At 41.0% G+C, this 24,049-nt stretch overlaps 1 protein-coding gene and 1 non-coding gene across 10 annotated transcripts in view; one reads left to right on the plus strand and one right to left on the minus strand.

The window, feature by feature from the left end:
- Nucleotides 1-24,049, plus strand: part of SHROOM4 (shroom family member 4) — a 212,165-nt gene that overhangs the window by 137,935 nt on the left and 50,181 nt on the right. The window contains exon 1 of one of the 9 annotated variants that reach the window (XM_019943641.3): nucleotides 18,562-18,935. The exons of the other annotated variants lie outside the window; for them this stretch is intronic. The gene's annotated coding sequence lies outside the window, so the exon portion shown is untranslated. Of the gene's footprint in view, nucleotides 1-18,561; nucleotides 18,936-24,049 lie in introns of those variants that run through there. 9 annotated transcript variants of the gene reach the window in all.
- LOC117310517 (U6 spliceosomal RNA) lies at nucleotides 11,719-11,822 on the minus strand. The gene has a single exon (XR_004524661.1). It is a non-coding gene; the product is annotated as a U6 spliceosomal RNA (small nuclear RNA).

Below are 24,049 nucleotides of genomic sequence, written 5' to 3' on the forward strand. Positions count from 1 at the left end.
GTGGTCCAGTGGTTAGGACTCCACGCTTCCATTGCAGGGAGCCTAGGTTCAGTCCCTGGTTGGGGAACTTAGATCATGCAAGCTGCACAGCCAAAAAAAAAAAAAGGATGAGTGGAGAAGGGCACTCATGAAGTGATAGAGAGTATGGCTGATCTCTTATATGTGATTCAGGATCATGATTATGATGAATCCTTCCAAACACGAAGAATGAAGAATTGCTAGAAGCCCTTTGTCATGCCACAGTAAAAATAATTTCTTCTTTCCTCCCTAATGATTATCAGGGTAAACACTTGCAATAGCCATTGGTTTGCCATAACTGGACAGGGAAGGTAGCTCTGCGTTGCCTGTGTATTATATCCGAGGATCTAAGTGGCTTGCTTGGCCTGAAACCTTGTGTGATCATGAGAACTTAATTAGTAATAGCACCCTTACATCTACTGAATCCTTACCAAAGTTTTACAAAGTATGTATTATGTGAGGAAACCAAGGCTCAGAATGGACATGTCAGTTGTCTTAAGCCACATAGCTAATAAGTGTCAGAGCTGGGACTCGAATCCAGTCTCTGTGTGTGACTCCAGAATCCATCTCTTTCTCCTGTATTAACATTGCTGTGAATTCCAGTCATAGGGACTATCATAGTTCTACAACTCACTGAGATAGTGCTGTATCAGTTCTCTACCAAGTAGTTGGTTTGAAAATGTTAAGACCAGTAAGGATGAACTGAGTTCTCCACAGGGCTTTGGATTCAGGCCGAAGGGTTTCTCCAAGGTGCCTTCCCACCTAAGTCTGAAGAGGTACAGCCAGAACCATGATTACTTTCAGATTTAATAGACATTCTGTAAATGTTAGTTCTGTCCCCCTATCCCAGCACTTACTGTGGGTCAGATGCAGTGCTTGGAGCTCTCAAGTGCATCATGTCATTTAATCATCACAGCTCTCTTATGAGGTATAGGGATGAATATATCCCTATATTACAGATGAGGAGATGGAGGTACAAAGAAATGAAATAACTGACATGTCCACTATCTCATAGCCAGGTCAATCTGACTCCATAGTATATAGTTAGCTGTCTGTAATACCTCATTGGTTCCTACCTACCTGCTTACCTACTATTTTGCTTCTGTCTCTGTAACATTTTCCGAGGCTTTAAATTTTCCGAGGCTTTAAATATATTGGTTGAGATCTTCAAGAAATCCTTGTATGACTTTAAAAATCCTTATGCTGTGCATGCTTTCTCCCTTGCTTCACCCTGTTAGTATTATCCTCAGCAGTAACCTTGCACTCCAGTAGAGCCCAGAGCAAAAGGAAGTGTAAGAAGTAGTCTGAGAGGACAAATGAATCTTTCTCAGTCATCCAGGCTTAAGCTTTGCCTTGACCTGGGATACTTGCTAATCTTGACAGAAGAATAATCTGAGTTAATTGGCTCTTAGATAGGGTGAGAGTTAAGATTCTAGGAATGGGTCTGTTTGCAGCTGAACTGATGGGTTTTGGCACCTAAATAAAGACATCCAGTAGCCGTCTGCTGGGTGAAGGCATCTTCCTTTCTTACCTGAAGCTGGGTCAGTCTCAGTCAGTGGGAAAGTGTTGTCATTTGTACTCTGCATTCCTCCTGTTTCTTTGGGTTGTGCTATGTTTAATAAAGCATGCATTAGGAGATATTGAAAAAAGAGTTTTTAATCTAGTCTTTTTCTCCCAGAAAGTTTAAATTGCCCCCAAAGTGCGTGTGTGTGTGTGTGTGTGTGTGTGTGTGTGTGTGTGTGTGTGTATAGACCAAATATCACTGAAGAAGTTGACACCTTATTACATGTAGGTTATTGCATTTGTAGAACAAAATCTCCTTTAAGTGATATATCTACTATGTGTCATAAAAATTAATTCACTTGATGTGAGTGTGTTTTCATTTTGGGTGTCCTTAATAGGGAAATATATTCTGGTAGATTACAGTGTTTCTAAATAATAAATCATAAACACCAATAAAAGAAAATAGCTAAAATGTGCATATTTGAGAGTCGATTGTATGTTGATTAACCTTATGTGCTTTTGCCATAATTCTTACTATTGCCATTTTCCTTTGCTGGCAAACAATTCATTTTTGGAACATAAGATGCATAATTATGAATGTTAATATAGCACCCTGCTGCATCTCATCTCTATTTGCATTATGCCACAAGTTTACTTCGGGGACACACAGGTACTTTCTCTCATTATTCATAGTAACTGTAATTAGACACTAAACTTGAGATATAAATATATTTATTATTTACCTATTTTGTTAGTCACAATTTTTTCTTACATCAAGACTATAGAAAAACCATGTTTATAATTCAACTAAGAACCATAGGAGCCTGTTTAAAAATTAAAAATGAAAGAAAGGAGTCTGTATTATGGAGGATAGAGCAGTGGAATTGGGGGTTTTCATTGTAGGCTCTGAGTACTCAGTAGAAATACTGGACAAGTCTTTAACCATCTCATAGTCTTGTACTTATGAGTAATTCAGGGCAGTAATTCCCACCTGACAGGGATCTGGTAAGGATTAAATAGGTACTTCATGAGATTGTGCCTACAATAGTACTTGATACTGGGTAATAACTAGTGAATGTGTACTGTTTTTAATATGACATTTGAAAGTGAAAAAGAAAGTAGGCATTTTCTAAACATTAATTCACCAAATATCTCTTTAAATACCAAGTTCTCATGATATGATTTCATTGATTTAATAAGTGTTTTTGAGTTTGAGTGCTTAGCATGTATATAGCAATATGTTAAACAATGTAGTGGGGCTCACAGCAGGAGTGTGTTCCACCCCTGAACTCTAGTGGATGGAGATAAGACATATATAGGTAAAATGGTTGAGAAAGGAAGTAGGTGATTGACAAAATGAGTGATACCAGCAGCAAGTGGTTATGAAAATTGGAAGAAGAACATCACAAGGAACTTGAACAAAAGAAGGGGAGGTTGGCTCAATTCCTAAATGGTATGTGGGAAGGCATGAAGAGAGGATGGAGAGAAATGTAGATGCAGGTTTGAGGAATATTAAGAAAGCCCATCCAAATTTACCCATCAGTGAGAGGTAAATTTGAACTAATAGAAGGCCCAGTAAAGCAAAGTTTATCTAGTAGGCAGTGAGGAGTCATTGCAGGATTGTGAATAGGTGAAAAAGAATGAAATTTGTATTTGTGGGAAATTGGTGTGGGTTGGACTAGATATAGGGAGGCCATGTGACATGCCTGCTTTTGCAAAGTAGTGACAGTAGGAATGGACAGGACGAGTTAATGGGGGAGATATTTCAAAGCCAGGACTTGGTGAGTGATTCAATATAAAGGCCGAAGAAGAGAAGGAAACAATGGTTACAAGGTTTGAGCCAGTCAGACCTTTAAGGATTTAAGACAAAATAAAAAGATAAATTAGGAAGAGCTAGGCTTGATGTCAGTGTTTGTTTGGTTTTTGTTTTGTTTTGTCTTTAGTTTGAGGGGATTGATGGGATATGTAGAGATTCAACTGGCAGTTGTAGAGCATAGGTAGAAGTGGTGTGTTGTTTAGGTCCAGATCAGGACCAGAGATTGTCCTAGGCCTATTGAATGTTACTCCTAATCTAAACTGATCTCAATTACACATAAATATCTTCTGGTGGTCACTTCATCCTAAAAATATCAGCTCTCATTAACTTTCATCCTCCATTTTCTTCTCATTTTCTCACTGAAGTGTGCCTTCTTCCACTACATGACAGTCTTCTCTATAGTTCCAGATGAATTAGTATCCTGCAGATTGAGAAAAAAAACATCAAGGAGCATCTCTTTTTTCTCCTTTTCCAGTGGGCAATTTTTCAATAGCAGTTTTTCAGCAGTACAGTGGAAGGAATACAATGGAAGGTACATAGCCATTGGTATATAACAGCACTGGTGTCAAATCACATATCAGCTGGCTGACCTTTAGCAAGTTAGTTAACCAAAATTTCCTCATCTTCAAGATAGGAATAATGGTATCTACGTTATAGAGTTATATGAGTAAATGAGGTAATATGTATAAAGCCCTTTGAAAATAGTTGTTGCTTAATTAATATTGGCCCTATTGAACTTTTTTCTGGAAATTTCTTCTCTTTGATTATTAAATATATCTTTCTCCTGGTTTTCTTACTACTACTTATTTTCAGCTCTCTTTCCTTAATTTGTCTGTTAACTACAGTATACCTTAGAAGAGTGGTCCTCAAACTTGAGTGTGCATTAGAATCCTCTGGAGGGTTTGTTAAGGAACATATTTCTCCCCCCACCAAGTTTCTGTTCCAGTCAGGGTCCAAGATGTTCTCAGGTAATGCTGGTGCTGCTGGTCTGAGGACTGAACTTTGAGAACCACACTAACCTAGAGTTCAGCCTCAGACCCTCTTTTTCATTCTATGGACTTTTCTTGAGAGGCTTTAGGTATCACTGATGACTCTCAGATTTCTATATCCAGAGAAGACCACACTACTAGACGCCAGATTATCATTTTCAACTGCATGTTACACTTTGCCACCAAGTTGTCTCCCAAACATATCATAATTCAACATGCCCAAGCTGATTCTAAAGTACATATGGAAATATAAATCTGTAAGATTAGTCAGGAAAGGTCTGAAAAAGAAGAGTAATAAGGGAGAAAGGAACCAGTCCTGTTGAAACATATTATAAAACTACAGTTATTAAAATAGTTTGGTACTACCACATGAATACAGATCAATGGACCATAATTGAGCCTAGGAATTGATCCAAAGACATAATTTAGATATTTTAATATATGATTTTATTATTAAATATTAAAGGTCTCTCTAAGCAAGACACAAAGGAAGCCATAAAGGAGAAAATTGTTAAATTTGACTACATGAAAGTTAAAATTTACAGCACCACAAAAATACAGAAACAGAATCCAAAGACAAAAAACTGGGAAGAAAGATTTGCATCTGATATGGGAAAGGGCTGGTTCCCTGTATATATAAAGAGCTCTTGAGATTGAGAATCACTTAGAAAAATACCCATAAACCATTATTAAAAAAGAGGAGAAAAGGACCTAAACAGCCAGTCCAGGGGAAAAGAAAATTGGCTTATAAAAATAAACAGAAAGATGCTCAGCAACACTCATAATTAAAGGAATATAGGTTAATTTAAGCAACAGCCCTCACCTTAAGATACAACTTTCACCAGTCAGAATGGCAAAAATCAGAGCATGTAATATACAATTTTTGGCAAGCATGTGGAGAAATGCACACTCTTACACCCTGCTATATACCTTGCTACTCAAAGCATGACCCTTGAACAAGCAGGATCTGCATGAACTGAGAGCTTGTTACAAATGCAGCCCCATCCCAGACCTACTAAACCAGAATCTGCATTTTAACGAGATCCCTAGGTGATTTGTTTGCACATGAAAGTTTGAAAAGCACTGCTCTAATACACTGTTGGAGGAAATGCAAATTAGCATAACCTCTTTGGATTTCAGGAGACTTTATCACAATTAAACATTCATATGCTCTGAACCAGAATTCCAGTTACAGGAATTTATCTAACAGATATAATCATATATGTGTGTGAAGAGATGTTCAAAGATATTCATTGCAGCATTATTTGTATTAACAAAAAATTAGAAACAACCTTAGTTTTCATTAATTTGGTAAAGGTTAAATGAATTATGAAAAAGTCACACAAGTGCAACACTAGGCAGTTATTAAAAATTTGTGAAAAAGTACATGCAGATACAAAATTATCTCCAAGATATATTGTTAAACACTAACAAGCAAGGTTCTGAACAGTATTCTAGTATGCTTTTTTTTGTATTCTGTTATTATAATTCCGATTTTACAGATAATGTAAGTGAGGCAGAGATGTTAAATAACTAGCCCAAGGCCACACAGCCAGCAGTGGCAGATTCAAATCTAGACAGTCTGGTTCCAGAGCTTATGTTCTTAACAGTATGCCATACTGCTGCTCTGGGATAAACAAGAACCTGTTAATGATGGTTTCCCCCAGAGTATGGGGAACTCATTTTTCATTGTATATGCTTTTGTACTGTTTGAATGGTTTACCTTTTGCAAGTATTGATTTAAAAAATAAAAACTTAAAAATCGACTTGTCCAAAATTGGACTAATTTCCCTCCCCACTCTTCTTGGTGACAGGCTCAATTATTTGTTTGTTTGTTTGTGTTTTAATCTTTCAGTAAGGTTTTATTTTCTCCATAAATGTCCTACACATTTTTATTTAGATTTATTCCTAGGTAGTTTTTTTTCCATTTTATTTTTTTAGGATTTCTTAGCATCATTCTTATTACTTTTTTTTTAACATCTTTATTGGGGTATAATTGCTTTACAATGGTGTGTTAGTTTCTGCTTTATAACAAAGTGAATCAGTTATACATATACTTATGTTCCCATATCTCTTCCCTCTTGCGTCTCCCTCCCTCCCACCCTCCCTATCCCACCCCTCTAGGTGGTCACAAAGCACCGAGCTGATCTCCCTGTGCTATGCGGCTGCTTCCCACTAGCTATCTACCTTACGTATGGTAGTGTATATATGTCCATGCCTCTCTCTTGCTTTGTCACAGCTCACCCTTCTCCCTCTCTATATCCTCAAGTCTGTTCTCTGGTAGGTCTGTGTCTTTATTCCTGTCTTACCCCTAGGTTCTTCATGACATTTTTTTCCCTTAACTTCCATATATATGTGTTAGCATATGGTATTTGTCTTTCTCTTTCTTTTTTTTTTCTGACTTACTTCACTCTGTATGACAGACTCTAGGTCTATCCACCTCATTACAAATAGCTCAATTTCATTTGTTTTTATGGCTGAGTAATATTCCATTGTATATATGTGCCACATCTTCTTTATCCATTCATCCGATGATGGGCATTTAGGTTGTTTCCATCTCCGGGCTATTGTAAATAGAGCTGCAATGAACATTTTGGTACATGACTCTTTTTGAATTATGGTTTTCTCAGGGTATATGCCCAGTAGTGGGATTGCTGGCTCATATGGTAGTTCTATTTTTAGTTTTTTAAGGAACCTCCATACTGTTCTCCACAGTGGCTGTACCAATTCACATTCCCACCAGCAGTGCAAGAGTGTTCCCTTTTCTCCACACCCTCTCCAGCATTTATTCTTTCTAGATTTTTTGATGATGGCCATTCTGACCAGTGTGAGATGATATCTCACTGTAGTTTTGATTTGCATTTCTCTAATGATTAATGATGTTGAGCATTCTTTCATGTGTTTGTTGGCAGTCTGTATATCTTCTTTGGAGAAATGTCTATTTAGGTCTTCTGCCCATTTTTGGATTGGTTTGTTTGTTTTTTTGTTATTGAGCTGTATGAGCTGCTTGTAAATTTTGGAAATTAATCCTTGAAGTGAGAAATATGGCAGACACTCTGGGCTCCTTCCTCTACCCCTCATATTTTGTCCAACTGGGAACCAAGATTTATTGGTTCTACCTCCTAGACCATTCTCAGACAAGCCTCAAATCTGCCTTGCCACTCTATCCCTGAATCATAGATCACTTTGGACTATAACATTCATTTCCTAACTGGTACACCTGCTTCTTTTCTCCCTAAAAATGTTAGCAGATACATCTTTCCAAAATGCAAATCTGATTCTGCCATTGTCATGCTTACAATTTTTCACTGGCTCCCCAGTGCCTGTGGGAAAAGTCCAAACTCATTAGCATGGCAACCTGGGTCTTCCGCGTTCTGGCCCAGCCTGCCTCTCTCTCTAGCCTTACCTCCCACCACCCCTCCTCATACACCCTACTATTTTTTCCCACATTTCCATGATTTTTACATACTACTCCTTCTATAAAAGTATGTTTTATCTTGGTAAATTCCTACCCTTCCTTCAAGACCAGACCTCAAGCATGACTTCCTTTATGTGGGTTTTTCTGGCCGCCGGCTATTAGACATTATGTATTCTGTACTAGGCAGGTTAGGATACCCTAAAGTCCCGTGGCCTCTCAGTTTCCCACAGGAAATGTCTCCACTATCAAAGCACTCCTGTCTGAATGCTGTGCATTCACATTCCTCATGGACTCCCGACATGGATGCAGTATCCTGCAGCTGTTTCTCTAGCTCTCTCCCTAGCTAGTTCAGTCTTCTCCCCAGGTCTCCCATAGGCCCCAGAACTCTTCTTGGTCACCCAGGACATCTGGGAGACTTTTTCTTTTATTCTCAATTGTAGATTCATCATGCCCCCCTTCCCATCCCTCTATCTCTACCTGTAGGTGAGGCAGGTTAGAATAGTGGTTAAGAACATGGGCTTTGGAGCCAGGCTGCCTGTGTTTGAATACGATCCCTGTGACTTTGCAGTTCTGTGATCTTGGGCAAGTTACTCAACCTCTCCAAACCTCTGATTTTCCTCTCTGCACAATGGAGATGAGTAGCACCTGCTTCATAGGGTTGTTATGAGTATTAAATATTTTAATATTTGTAATACATAGCGAACACTATAAGTGCTTTTGATATAAAAATGCCTAAAGTATGGCGTGGAAGAATCTTTTTAAATTGGCATAGGAGGCAGGCCTTTTTCTCCTTTGGAGCCCTTTTCTACTAAAGATGGCTGGTTAGTATTAGGAACAAGTATACATGAGTCAGCAAGAATCCCCACCCCTTTTCAAGTCTCCTGTAATTCTGGCTTGTTTCCCTAAATGGATGACAGATTGAAGCTTCTTGAGGGCAAGGATCATAGTGTAGACTTTTTAAGACTCCTTGGCACCTGTTAAACACATGATAGACACATTTATTCCCATCAGTCTTACAATTAAATCCAAGTCCTTACAATGATCCACTCACCTGGCCCTTGGCTCCTTCCTCAACCTCGTTTCCTACGCTTCTTTGTCTTGTTCATTCTCCTCCAGCCACACTGGCTTTCATGGTTCTTGGACCATGGCAAGCTGATCCTACCTTGGGACCACTGCCCTGGCTGATGCCTCTGCCTAGAACATTCTTCCCTCAGATATTCACCTGGCTCCTTCCCTGACTTTAAGTCGCTGCTCAGATATCACCTCTTAATAGAGGCCTTCCCTGACCACACTCTAAAATAGAATCGGCCCTCACATAGCCCTGTCTGACAGTTTACCCCTTACCCTGCTTTCGCTGTCTTCATAGCACTTAGCACTACCTGTCATATTATATATTGAGTTGAGCCCCCTGAGGTCTGTCTAGTCTGTTTTATTCATTGGTTTGTCCCCAGCACCTTGAACAGTGCTTTCTTGGCTCTCAATAACTAATGAATGAAAGAATCAATGAATGAATAAATAAAGGAATGAATTCAATGCAAGTACCTGTGTAGAAAGGGAAATACAACAAATTCTGTTCACTCCTAGAATTTTGAAAATTTTATAATTTTCAGTCCATGATTCTGTCTTTCAGCTTTAGCATTTTCAAATTAAATCCATATCCATGTATGGGTTTTGTTTCAATTTTATAAACATCACCTTGACAAAAGTTAAAATCCAATATAAATCAAGTCCAATTTTACAAAAAAAAATGCTGATTTGTTTGTTCTCCATCCCATGGGGAAGGAATGTGTATGATTGTGTGTGTGTGTGTGTGTGTGAGAGAGAGAGAGAGAGAGAGAGAGAGAGAGAGAGAGAGAGAGAGAGAGAGAGAACGAGAACAGTTACCTGCAGTGAGGAAATTGGGTAGGGAGTAGGTTGGGGAGGTGGGAGTAGGGAGTCCAGGTTCCCCAGAAGGAAAATAATTTTGCAAATTGCTGTCTATTTTTTCTAAATTGTTGCTTCCAAATCCATTAGAAAACCAAACTGAAATCCAAAGAAATGAAAAGCTTGATGAACTAGAGGTTCGTAAACGTAAATACATCAGATCAGGGAATTTCTCAGCGGCTCATGCAGAGCATTGTGAAACCATGTGAAAGCTTTATGAAGAGAAACTTCAGCAAGGGGGACAGATATATGGCAGCTGCTTGCCAGCTCATATCTCCACTCAACACGGGAAGTTGTGATGTGGGAACTGCCCTCTTGGTTCTGGGATGCGCCTCGCCATGAAGTAGAATGTTCCTGCCCCTGGAGCCCAAATTCTATTCAAGCAGCTGCCCTCTATTGTGTACATAGCCACTGGAAGTTGAAGGAAGGTTCCCAGGCTCCCTTGGAAGACAAGACCCCACATAAGTCAAACCAGCAGCAGCCAGTATTTTAAAGAAGCCATTTGAAAATCTGTTTTCAAATGTATGATAACATTCTTTAGAGTGATGTGTCTCAAACTTGAGCGTGCATCAGAATCACTTGGTGTGCTTGTTAAAATTCAGATGGCTGGGCTCTACTCTCAGAGTTTCTGATTCAAAAGGTCTGGAGTGGGGCCCCAGAATTTCATTTCTTACAAATTTCCCAGGTGATGCTGATGCTGATCTATTCGACAGACTTTGAGAACTACTGTTTAGGGACAAAAACACAGGAATTTGGAAGCAAAGAACTTGGATTCAAGCCTTGTATGATTTACTTCACCTCTGAACTTGAGTTTTTTCTTTTCTAACATGGAGTTTATAAGGTTGTTGGAAGGATTAAATAGAATGGTGTCTATGAAAGTTCTTTGTGAACTGTAAATATTAGCAGTTAAACGGCTTCACAAATAGTACTTGCTGCCACCACCGCCCCCCCAGCAGATTTTCCTGTGCTTTGTCCCCTCTCCACACAACTTTGTCCCACCAAGTCCATCAGGCGCCTAGGAAAAACTAAAGCCAAGAAGGCCCTGAGTAGTAAAAAGAAATTTTAACCCACTGGGCATGGCCATAATGCTGACCTTGACTTGACCTCCCTTTTCCTCTGACTGGCCTCTTCTCAACTTGCTCCTCGTTCTTCCAGCCCTGGCCACCTCTCACAGCAAAGAACAGCAACTAGTGCTGACATTGGGGTAAAAAACTGTCAGATGGAATTTTTTTTAATTAGTAGCATAAACAGAGGAATCCACTGCCAAGCAGGAAAGCATTTGTTGGGGAAACCATTTTACTAGGTTGGTGGGCTCTGAGCTGATTTCCCTGAGGGCAAAATCCAGATGTTTGAAAGAGTTAAGTGGAATCATAAGTATAATTGCAGATTTCTAACTTAGGAATGTGTCAGACAGTTGTATTAGACAGTTGCCAGGGTAAATGATATGTCTGTGTAGAAAGGTGTCCTTTTTCTTTGGAAACCTTTTCTCATTCAAAACTAATACATGTGTAGTGTAGAAAATTTTGAAATTTTCTAAAGGTATAAAGAATTAAAATGACCCTTAATTCTGCCACACAGAGATAAATACTTAGTGGTAAGATATTGGTACATTTTCATTCAGCCTTTTAATATGTGTATGCTTATACATGAATATATGTGTATGGATATATATTTTTTGAATTGGGCTGGTACTACATAGAGGTTTGTATACTGTTTTTTCACTTTTGTAATGGCAGACTATTATTCCTTCCTGTAGATATACAGTACTTCACCTAACTTCCTAAATGTTGAACAGTTAGGATATTCCTAATTTTACATTATAAATAACCCTGCATTCGATGACACTTCATGTACATAAATCAATGTGTGCATCTCTAATTGCTCTCTTAGGATAGAATCCTTGGAATGGAAAGATTAGATTAAAGGTAGGAACATTTTTAAAAACAGATATAATTCACCTACCATAAAATTCATTACTTTTAAGTGTGAGATTCAGTGATTTTTAGTATATTTACAAGGTTGTATGACCACCACCACTGTCTAATTCCAGAAAAAATAAGCAGTGCTTCACAAATTTGCATGTCATCCTTGTGCAGGAGCCATGCTGATATTCTCTGTATTGTTCCAATTTTAGTATATGTCAGCTAAAGCAAGCACTGTAGGAACATTTTTGTCTCTTGATGACATATGGCAAGTTTCCCTCTAGTAAATGTATACCCAATCCATTCCCATTCAGCAATGTATAAGAATGCCTCTTTCCCTGCAACTTTGCTGACACTTAGTTAAAAAAATATATTGCCAATATCATTGAAAAAGGCATTTTATTGTTTTGTATTTTTGATTAGCTCTTCTTCCTCTGTAACTGTTCTGTAGAGATATGTCATCCACCCTCTTTCCTTTGCATGCATTTACCATGGGCAGTCACGCCCACTGCGACAGCCTCGGCTGCCTCCTCTCTGTGGATAATGATCACATGTCCATACCCTGCCCTAACCTCTTTCTGGCACTGCAGCCCAGATGTCAAGCTGCTTGCTGGACATGACTATCTACATTTTTTTAACATCTTTATTGGAGTATAATTGCTTTACAATGGTGTGTTAGTTTCTGCTCTATAAGAAAGTGAACCAGCTATACACATACACACGTTCCCATATCTCTTCCCTCTTGCGTCTCCCTCCCTCCCACCCTCCCTATCCCACCCCTCTAGGTGGTCACAAAGCACAGAGCTGATCTCCCTGTGCTATGCGACTGCTTCCCACTAGCTATCTACCTTACGTATGGTAGTGTATATATGTCCATGCCTCTCTCTCGCTTTGTCACAGCTCACCCTTCCCCCTCCCCATATCCTCAAGTCCGTTCTCTAGTAGGTCTGTGTCTTTATTCCCGTCTTACCCCTAGGTTCTTCATGACCTTTTTTTTTCTTAGATTCCATATATATGTGTTAGCATATTTGACAGCATATCAAACACGCTCATGTCTAAAATCAAACTCATGACTCCTGAAGCCAGCTCTGGCTCTCAACTTCCCTATCTGGATTAGTGATACCACCATTCTCCTAGGTGTTTCATGGTCACCTTAACTCCTCTCTCTACTCCATATTTAATTAGTAGTCCAAGCTTCTTGATTCTGTCTTTTGTGTCCTTCCTCACATCCTTCCCTTCTGCTCCACCCTCACTGTCACTGCTCTACTTCTACCTTTTATTATGTCTATTACACTAGCCTACTCACTTCACTATGCTTTCAGTATTTATCCATATAATTCATTCTACATGTGGCTATGAGAATAATCTTCCTAACATATGCTTTTACCATGTTGCTTTCCTATCCTGGAACCTCCAAAGCCTCTCTCTCGCCTATTGGTAAAGTAAATGCTTTATCCTGACACTTAAGGCCCACCGTGTTGTTGCATCATTCTAATTTTACTTCCTGTGTGCCTTACAGAAACTGTGTTCTTCCTTCAGCATATTCCTGCTTTATCCACTCTTGTTTTTGCAAAACCTGGCATGACCTCTTCCCCAGTCTCCTCCAGCTGAAATTGTCCTGAGTCTTCAAAATCAGAGGCTTTGTGAAGTCTTCCTTGATTCAATTAGCTGTACTTTCCCCTTTTTTTCCTCATTGTCTGGTTTTAGACAGCAATTTTATAGTGTTTTCAACAAAAAATTAAGGAAGCTTGCTTAATAATGTTTTTATTACATGAGTGGCTTTAAATTTTTATTGAAATATAGTTGATTTACAATGTTGTTGTGTTAGTTTCAGGTGTACAGCAAAGTGATTTGGATATGTATGTATGTATGTGTGTGTGTGTTCTTGTTTTGGATTCTTTTCCATTATAGGTTATACAGGATATTGAATATAGTTCCCTGTACAGTAAATCCTTGTTGTTCTCCTTTTTAAAACTCTCATTTTGTTAGCATTTCCTTTATGACACGATATTCTGCCCTGTTTAGTTACTTAGCTATTTTTATTCACCCCCTACCACACTATAAATTTCTTGAGCACAGGAATTATATCTTCTTCATTTTGGCATGTTCCATAGTACCTCTCCAAGCACGTTAAATGTAGATAGGAGCTCCATAAATGCTTGAATAAAAGAATGTTAAAGACTGCCAACTTTTTTTTTTAAGAACTACTAATGACTCAGTTTCGGGAATGAATTCTGTGCTAATGTACAGATGCCAGACAACCCAAATGTCATGGCTTATTCTTCTTTTTCCCTCACTATCCACAGCCAATCCATCAACAAATACTGTAAGCTCTACCTCTTCAAGATACCTCTAATCAAACCTCTTTTCTCTACCCCTACTGCTTCCTCCCTAGAACAAATCACCATTATCTCTTACCTATAAGAGCCTTTTTGAACTGGTTCCCTGGCTTCTACTCTTGTCCTGCCTAAATCTATCAGCCAAGTGAGATTTTTATAAAACTTAGATCATGGTAGTCCTCTGTTTAACAACCTCCAGTAACTTACTTCCCACTACACTGAGAATAAAACACAAACTTCCTATCTTGGCCTTTGGAAACTCCATGATCTGGCCTTGGCACTTCACTAACCTCATGTCCCTGTACTGTCTACCTTGCTCACTGTGCTCCAGCTCTGCTGAGCATCAGCCATTCCTTACTGTCATGTTTGCTCAAAGCAGAGTGAGTAGGTTCTCTTGGTTCTATTTAGGTCCTCACTGTTATTGGACGTTGTCTTTGGGCTTCATGCCTTTAGCAGTGGAGATGACTCAGGGAGTGGCCAGAAGCAATTCTAAAGGCTTTGAGACTTGACTTTAGGCAAAACTTTGGTGGAGTCCATCATTTTGATGAAAATTGGTACTCCAATACTGAGTTTGAGCTGAAGGAGGTGTTTGGCTGAAAGGGAAAAAAAAAGAAAATCTTATATTATTCCTGTAACCTTCTTCCCAAGGGATGCTACAAATATTACTGATAGAAATTGGAGCTGGAGGACAAACATCCTCCACCTTCTTTATCACCCTGGGTGTTGATTTAGGAAATTGGTCATCACAGCAGAAGCTGACTCAACAGATGGGGTTCTGTGAACCTATTGTCATTTTCTCTATGTGCTCCTCTGAAGTCTCCCTCAGGCCTCTGGTGTTGCACCCTTAGCTTTTGTATATAAGGGAAGAGAGAAAAGCCCTCTTTGTTATTCAGATTCTTGACTTGCTCCCCTTGCTTCTAGAAGCTATGAAATATGCACCATCCACCTCCTTGCCTTTGGGATCATTGACAAGAAATAGTCTATGATGGGTATTTGTTATCAGATATACATAGATAGAGTATGCTTCACAGCCCACTCTGAAAGAGAATTCCAAGTACTGTGTTTCTAAACTACTAAGCATTTTTCTAGCCCCTAATATTTGCAGAGCTCTCCCACGTCATTCATATGGTTGCTTCGTGCCAACCTTCTTTGGAAAAAGAGGTGTCCCTGTGTTTTAAAGATTCCAATGTGAAAAAGTGGAGAAATGAAAGCAAAAGTTCAAGTGTAAAGGCCCTAACCAGATGAGGGTATTGCTCTTTACTTGGAAAGCCACAAGACACCCCTTGACACGTAGCACAGCATTTCAGGGAGTCTTTACTCCCACCCCAACATCCCTTTCCTTTCTTATTCACTACCCTGGGTTTCCTTTAAGCCATGAATGGATCCTGAGGTGGAGGCTGGAGAGGGGGATCCAGCAGGTTTACATGAAAGTACTTGACCTGGCTATTCCAAGAGGTGAGGGGAGGTAGTCCCTTCTATGTAAAGTACCTGTATCTCAGATGACCCAAATTATAGCTCCCCAACTGACAAGAAAGGCCTTGTCCTAAAAGTTCTCTTTTAAATTATACATACATATATACACCCACATACACATAGATATACACACAGATACACACATACATACCCATACATGTATACAGACATATACATTCACACATTTACATACACATACATGTTCTCCCTTGGTTGGGTCTGTATAAGGAAGGTCTCCAGATCACCAGGTTTCAGGGTCCCTCAGGTAACAGTGTGAGGGTAAGAGGAGGCCTTCAGGGCTCTATATCCGAGGGATATCTCTACAGTGATCAAGCGACTTTTGCCTCCTTCTGTCAGATAAACAAGCCATGCATTGTTCTGTCCCCCAGCTGTGTGCGGGCTTCCCTTCCTGCTGAGTGGGCCAGAATGAGCATGGATTCCTTCATGTGGGGCAGGTGGAATGTGCAGTTTTGGGGTGAGGAAGGCTGGAAGAGCCACAGAAAGTAAACGGAGCTAATCAAGGACACTCTTTTGTGCTTCTCCTTATCTAAACACTTTCAAAAAATGAAAGAGCCTGCAGTAGGTATGGGCCAGACCTCAGGCTAAGCATAACCCCAAGCAACAGGGGCCATATTTTTCTTCTTGCCCTGGGTTGGATCAGAGCCACGGTTCTCTTTCTGCTTGCCCTCTACCCTCCTCCCTCCAAGTAGTTCTTGAGGGGTCTGCTGGGAGCCAGGCTCAGAGACTGGTAGTGCTGTCAGAAGGTATTGGGGTGACACCCCACTACAGCAGCCAGTGGTTGACTCCTTCTAGAATTGGTCCACCTCCCTCCCCTCACCTCTCACAACAGCCTTTATGAGGCCTGTTCTGGGAGCCAGCTTCTGACAGATCTGCCACTTCTGCCTGCATGTGCTCACCCTCTTTGCACCCATGCCAAGTTCTTATCCTCTGAGTGCTTGGAAAAGAAGCAGTCATCTTTTCCTTCCCCTGAACATAGGAGGTGATACTTGCTCATGTTGTCTGGAACTTAGCTCTGCTAAGTGAGAGGGTACTTCTTTTACCTCCACCCCATCTCCCAGCCTCCTTTCTAAATCCCAAACTGGCCAAACTGCTCACATTACTCTCTAATCATCTTCTGCCCAAGGATTTCTTCAGTATATGCTATCTGTGCCCATCTGCCCATCATATCACCTCCTCTGGTGACTACCCAACTGTCATGCTCCACCCTGCCTCCCTACCTGAGCCAGTCCCAAGAACGTGCTTGCACCTTTAATCAAAACTTCCTCAGCCCACCTGGCCACTGACAGGGCCAGACTGCTATCAAATTTGTTATTCTTTACTTTGTTAGGAAATGGGGGGTCAGGGAAGCATTTTTATGGACTGGGTTACTGAGTGGAGCGAGGAAGGCACTTGGCGACCAGATTAGGGAAGGCTGGGTACCCAGGCCTGAATATTGACATTAGAAGGGACTGTTTATTCTGATGCTGTTTCAGACCAGGGGTTATTCCCTAGTGTACTGCTAACACTAAAGGTATTATATTCCCTAGTGTATCGTCAGAATGTGGTTATCACACTGGCAGCATCACCATCACTCTAGAGCTTGTTAGAAAGTCAGAATCTGGAGCCCAGTCTAGAGCTACTGAATCAGAATCTGATTCAAGATGGACAGGTGATTAGTCTGGCCACTGAAGTTTAAGGAGTGCTACTCTAGAGAACTAGGCTTGGCATTTGAACATTCTCTTAAGTAGTCCTTTTGCTCTCCTCTTCATCTGGCTTGAAGACATTCTTTTTCTAGCCACTAACAATACCCTTCCCATTATTATTTGGGGTAGAGGATAATATTAATAACGGATATCATTTATTGAATGCCTATCACGTGCCAGGCATGCACTACAGATGAGGAAATTGAGGCTCTGTGACACACCCAAGGCCAAACAACTAATGGGTGGGAAAGCTGAGACTCCAAGCCAGATCCACATGCACATAAAATCCCCAAACTTCCCCCTTACAGTACTTCTAACTACCAAAGGAGGGCTTTGGCACCTGCCTTTTGTGGAACAGACAAAAGTCCACCCAAACCTCCCTAGGAGGTACAGAGGGAAGAGAGGGGAAGGTGCCTCCCGGCATGATTTTCCTAGAAAGCGAAGGCCCTGGCATCATTCTTGTCCTGAGGAAGCTCACATAAACCCTCTCAGGGGCCAGAAATGGCTGGAATTGGGACCAGAGGCCAAGGGAAACTGGAGTGGGGATCCAGGAATATTATGAAGGGAAAACCCTAACTCTAAATCCCCAACAGAAATCAAATTCTGATGCCTGAGCTTGGGCTTAGTGTGTGCAACATACTCCTGTGGGGCTGCTCTGGGTTCTGGCTGTTGCATAGGTCATTGAGGACATCATGTGGACCCCCAGGCTGGGGCCTGGGACTATTACATCAGAGCATGCCATAGTTGGATGGGTTGTTTGTGACAATGGACTTTAATGTTTTATTTTGCAGAGAGGAAACAGAAGCCCATAGAGGGGGAGTAAATTGCCAGAGGTCAGAGCAAAATCATGGCAGAGGCAGGGATGCTTACTCCAAGCAGCACTGTTCTGGAGTTGGAGGCTCTGGTGTGAAATGCAGTTTCCTTTGGGTCTGCTCAGGTGCCTGTAGGACGTGCAGACCCTGAAAATACAGCCCAGAATGGTTTGTGAATCTTTCTATCTCAGCAGGACATTCATCTTGGGAGATCTCTAGGTTACTTGCCCCTATCTATGTAAAATCAGCTGTAGTGCTACTTGCTTTTCTGGACCTGGAGGCTGCTGGGCCTGGCTGATCTGGGCTTTCCTTTTCTGGGGCCCAGAGGACCTGCGGAGATGGCTGGGTGGGGTCAACCCAGTCCAGGAAGCACAGGAATTCTTTTAAGTGTATGTGTCTGGGGTATTTTTCTCCCTCACTTACGTGTATTTTTAAAAATTCTTTTTAGACACCCGCTTTATCTTTCCCAAACATCATTTCCTTGCTCCTTTCCTGAGTTCTAGCAGTGGCTGGGGGCCCAGCTTCCTTATTGGCCTCTGAGCTGTGGAAGAGGGCGGGCCAGGGCTCAGAGGAGGCTGGAGTAGGGAACAGGGGGGCTGTTTATGCTGCTGGAACTGCCTTTCATCCTTCCCTTTGCCACCAGGGTGCTGGCTGGTTTCTGGAGCAGCGTCTTCACTCCTATCCAGCTCTTGACACTGGCTTTCATTCCCTAAGGCTGTGGCCTCCTCTAGGCCCAACCAGGCTGATGGCCATACCTTGCCTTCAGTGCTACTCCTTTCTGTTCTTGGAACTGGGACCTGGCTGTGCTTGAGCCCCTTGAATCACACTCAGGGGCTTGGGCTGATGGCCCCTCTTGTCAAGAGGACTTAAAGGAAGGCAGATGGGTTTCTGCTAAAGGAGGATCCAGCCTGCAGAAAGAAGCCCAGGGGGCTGGCTGGAGGGGTTATTGAGGAGCATCTGAGCTGGCTGGATAACCAGCTCTCTCCTAAGCCATCTCCCCATCCTGGGCAACTTCTATGGTAGGTACTACTGGTAGCCATGGCCATCATGGCTGCTGCTCCCTCTTCCCCCTTTGGCTTTCTTTCTTCAATATCCCGTTTTGCTTCCTAAGAAAGGAATTTGGGGGTAATGAATGATAGGGTGTGTGTTTAATGATAGTGCCTTAGGAGAAAGGGGTTGTTGCCTCCACAGCTAGGCCTGGAGCTACATGGTTGGTGGTTGGCATTTTCTTACCTCTGTGCTTATTTCTCCTCATCCTCTTTCCCCACTGCCTAAGGAGGGGATGGTTTCAACTTTAGGACTACTGAGACTTCCCTTTTCTGACTGCTTCTTGAAGGAATGGCTAGGAGAAGCCTTAGGTGTATAAGCTTTTTGAGATAGATCCCTCTTTGGGGAGGCGGGGTCGTGTGGTATCCTAAAAAGGGTTGGAGGACCTGAGCCTCATTCTCAACTGCTGGTTACTAGCTGTGTGTTCTTGGCAAAGCAGTTCAGCTCTCTGTGTCTCTGTTTCTGCATCTGTAAAGGGGCCATAATAATAGCGCTTACTGATAAGGCTGGAGTGAGGATTGAATCAGCTAATGCATGCAAAGTGTGCAGTGCCAGGTACATCTTAAGTATCCAATAAGTGGTCCCTGTTGTTATTTTTTTTAAGTTAATAGTGTTATGTTTTTATAAGTTAAACTATGCTGAGTGATTTCACACATGGGACTGCATTTAATCCAGACGTTAACTCATGAGTAAGGGATGGTGATCGTCTCCATTTTACAGATAAAGAGTCTACAACAGAGAAGTGACTTGCCCCAGGTCACACTGCTAGGATTGGAATGTGAGTGTGGACTGACTCCAAGTCTAGGCCTCTTCAGGAAGAATAACAGGCCAAGTATTAGACCCTATAGATAGTTTCCTCTCCTTTCCTAATCTAGGGCTAGAAGGCTCCAGCTCTGGCTACAGTTCCTCCACTGGGATTTTCCTCCCTGCAGCTTGTGCTTTTCTCCCAGTGGTCCCAAAGCCCCCACTGCCTTGCTTCTGTCTCCTTTAGGGTTGTTTCCCACTCCTGGAGAAACCCTAGAGAGAGTAAGAGCCTTTGTAAGCTATCTTTCAAAGTGTGGCAAGGGAGTGATGCTAGTGGAACCTTGACAGTGGATGGACAAATCTGGATGGAAGTACTCTTAAACCATCGAGAAGGAAAAGTCTGAGCTGACAGCCCTTAATATAGCACCTACTACATATTGACCACTTGTTATGCATCAGTATGTGTCCCAGATGCTTTGAGAATATTCTCTCTCATCCCCACAATAACCTAGCCAGGTAAGGATTATTGTTTTGGTTTGGTTTGGTTTTTTTTTTGGATAAGAAAACTGACTAAAGCTCAGATAGGTTAAGTGACTTACACAGAATCACACATCCAAAATGGTAGTTAGGCTATGAACCTAGTAGATCTGTCTCACTTGTTTTTGTCTCGTTGCCTGCTGGCTTGGTATAGTTGGTAGGATGAGACTAACGTACATGAAATGATGATGAGCAATATCAAACATTATATTATGATGGGCTAAATTGTGGGGACTAGATTACTAAGGACAAGCTCCCTGGAGTAGACATTACTCGAGCAGTACCTTGAATAACAGGTGGGATTTAGAGTAACAAAATGAGAGAGGGCATTCCAGGCAGAGGGAACATTCACGGTAACAACTGAAACCCCATTCTAGGCAGTTGACATTCATGGTCTCATTTGATTTTTTTACAACTCCATTAACTAGGTACTCTTATCCCCACTTTACAGTCATGGAAGCTAGAGCTCTGAGAAGTGAAAGCACCTGTCTAAAGCAACAGAGCTTTTAAGTGGTGGATTCCAACCAAGGTCCAATTCCAGAGCCTGTGCTAGATTCTACTAGAAAACCAAAAGCAGAGGCACAAAGCTGGTTGCAGGGTATGATCGGAACAGAGACATGAGAGGTTGGGCTGGGTGGGTAAAGATAGCTTATAAAGGGCTTTGAAAGTCTGATCCAGTTTACACTTGCTGCAGGAAAGGTTAAGAAATAGGGAACTAGTGAAGATTCTTGAATAGGAAAGTGCCACAATCCAGTTGTTGTCTGACATGATACGATCTAAAAGCAGTGACTGGAGGTGGAACAAGGTGAGACTGGCTGGCGGAATAACACAGCCATAACACAACACATTTTGGGTTTTGTTTTTGTTTTTTTTTGGACCTTTGCTCTTTATTTTTTTCTTTACACCTTTATTGGAGTATAATTGCTTTACAATGGTGTGCTAGTTTCTGCTTTATAACAAAGTGAATCAGTTATACATCTACATATGTTCCCATCTCTCTTCCCTCTTACGTCTCCCTCCCTCCCACCCTCCCTGTCCCACCCCTCTAGGTGGTCACAAAGCACCGAGCTGATCTCCCTGTGCTATGCGGCTGCTTCCCACTAGCTATCTATTTTACGTTTGGTAGTGTATATATGTCCATGCCACTCTCGCGCTTTGTCACAGCTTACACTTCCCCCTCCCCATATCCTCAAGTCCATTATCTAGTAGGTCTGTGTCTTTATTCATGTCTTACCCCTAGGTTCTTCATGACATTGTTTTTTTTCCTTAAATTCCATGTATATGTGTTAGCATACGGTATTTGTCTTTCTCCTTCTGCCTTACTTCACTCTGTATGACAGACTCTAGGTCCATCCACCTCATTACAAATAGCTCACTTTCGTTTCTTCTTATGGCTGAGTAATATTCCATTGTATATATGTGCCACATCTTCTTTATCCATTTATACGATGATGGACAATTAGGTTGTTTCCATCTCCTGGCTATTGTAAATAGAGCTGCAATGAACATTGTGGTACATGACTCTTTATGAATTATGGTTTTCTCAGGGTAAATGCCCAGTAGTGGGATTGTTGGGTCATATGGTAGTTCTATTTGTAGTTTTTTAAGGAACCTCCATACTGTTCTCCATAGTGGCTGTACCAATTCACATTCCCACCAGCAGTGCAAGAGTTTTCCCTTTTCTCCACACCCTCTCCAGCATTTATTCTTTCTATATTTTATGATGATGGCCATTCTGACCGGTGTGAGATGATATCTCATTGTAACTTTGATTTGCATTTCTCTAATGATTAATGATGTTGAGCATTCTTTCATGTGTTTGTTAGCAGTCTGTATTATCTTCTTTGGAGAAATGTCTATTTAGGGCTTCTGCCCATTTTGGGATTGGGTTGTTGTTTTACTGTTATTGAGCTGAATGGGCTGCTTGTAAATTTTGGAGATTAATCCTTTGTCAGTTGCTTCATTTGCAAATATTTTCTCCCATTCTGAGGGTTGTCTTTTGGTCTTGTTTATGGTTTCCTTTGCTGTGCAAAAGCTTTGAAGTTTCATTGGTCCCATTTGTTTATTTTTGTTTTTATTTCCATTTCTCTAGGAGGTGGGTCAAAAAGGATCTTGCTGTGATTTATGTCATAGAGTGTTCTCCCTATGTTTTCCTCTTAGAGTTTGATAGATTCTGGCCTTACATTTAGATATTTAATCCATTTTGAGCTTATTTTTGCGTATGGTGTTAGGGAGTGATCTAATCTCATACTTTTACATGTACCTGTCCTGTTTTCCCAGCACCACTTATTGAAGAGGCTGTCCTATCTCCACCGTACATTCCTGCCTCCTTTATCAAAGATAAGGTGACCATATGTCCGTGGGTTTATCTCTGGGCTTTCTATCCTGTTCCATTGATCTATATTTCTGTTCTTGTGCCAGTACCATACTGTCTTGATTACTGTAGCTTTGTAGTATAGTCTGAAGTCAGGGAGCCTGATTCGTCCAGCTCCGTTTTTCGTTCTCAAGATTGCTTTGGCTATTCGGGGTCTTTTGTGTTTCCATACAAATTGTGAAATTTTTGTTCTAGTTCTGTGAAAAATGCCAGTGGTAGTTTGATAGGGATTGTATTGAATCTGTAGATTGCTTTGGGTAGTACAGTCATTTTCACAATGTTGATTCTTGCAATCCAAGAACATGGTATATCTCTCCATCTATTTGTATCATCTTTAATTTCTTTCATCAGTGTCTTATAATTTTCTGCATACAGGTCTTTTGTCTCCTTAGGTAGGTTTATTCCTAGATATTTTATTCTTTCTGTGGCAATGGTAAATGGGAGTGTTTTCTTGATTTCACTTTCAGATTTTTCATCATTAGTGTATAGGAATGCCAGAGATTTCTGTGCATTAATTTTGTATCCTGCTACTTTACCAAATTCATTGATTAGCTCTAGTAGTTTTCTGGTAGCATCTTTAGGATTCTCTATGTATAGTATCATGTCATTTGCAAACAGTGACAGCTTTACTTCTTCTTTTCCAATTTGGATTCCTTCTGTTTCCTTTTCTTCTCTGATTGCTGTGGCTAAAACTTCCAAAACTATGTTGAATAAGAGTGGAGAGAGTAGGCAACCTTGTCTTGTTCCTGACCTTAGTGAAAATGCTTTCAGTTTTTCACCATTGGGGACGATGTTGGCTGTGGGTTTGTCATATATGGCCTTAATTATGTTGAGGAAAGTTCCCTCTATGCCTACTCTCTGCAGGGTTTTTATCATAAATAGGTGTTGAATTTTGTCGAAAGCTTTCTCTGCATCTATTGAGATGATCATATGGTTTTTCTCCTTCAATTTGTTAATATGGTGTATCACGTTGATTGATTTGCGTATATTGAAGAATCCTTGCATTCCTGGAATAAACCCCACTTGATCATGGTGTAGGATCCTTTTAATATGCTGCTGGATTCTGTTTGCTAGTATTTTGTTAAGGATTTCTGCATCCATGTTCATCAGTGATATTGGCCTGTAGTTTTCTTTCTTTGTGACATCTTTGTCTGGTTTTGGTATCAGGGTGATGGTGGCCTCATAGAATGAGTTTGGGAGTGTTCCTCCCTCTGCTATATTTTGGAAGAGTTTGAGAAGGATAGGTGTTAGCTCTTCTCTAAATGTTTGATAGAATTTGCCTGTGAAGCCATCTGGCCCTGGGCTTTTGTTTGTTGGAAGATTTTTGTTGTTGTTGTTGTGGTGGTGGTGGTACGGGGGCCTCTCACTGTTGTGGCCTCTCCCGTCGCAGAGCACAGGCTCCGGACATGCAGGCTCAGTGGCCATGGCTCA

The sequence above is a fragment of the Tursiops truncatus genome, chromosome X, assembly GCF_011762595.2.
Source record: "Tursiops truncatus isolate mTurTru1 chromosome X, mTurTru1.mat.Y, whole genome shotgun sequence".
NCBI classification, from domain to species: Eukaryota; Metazoa; Chordata; class Mammalia; order Artiodactyla; family Delphinidae; genus Tursiops; species Tursiops truncatus.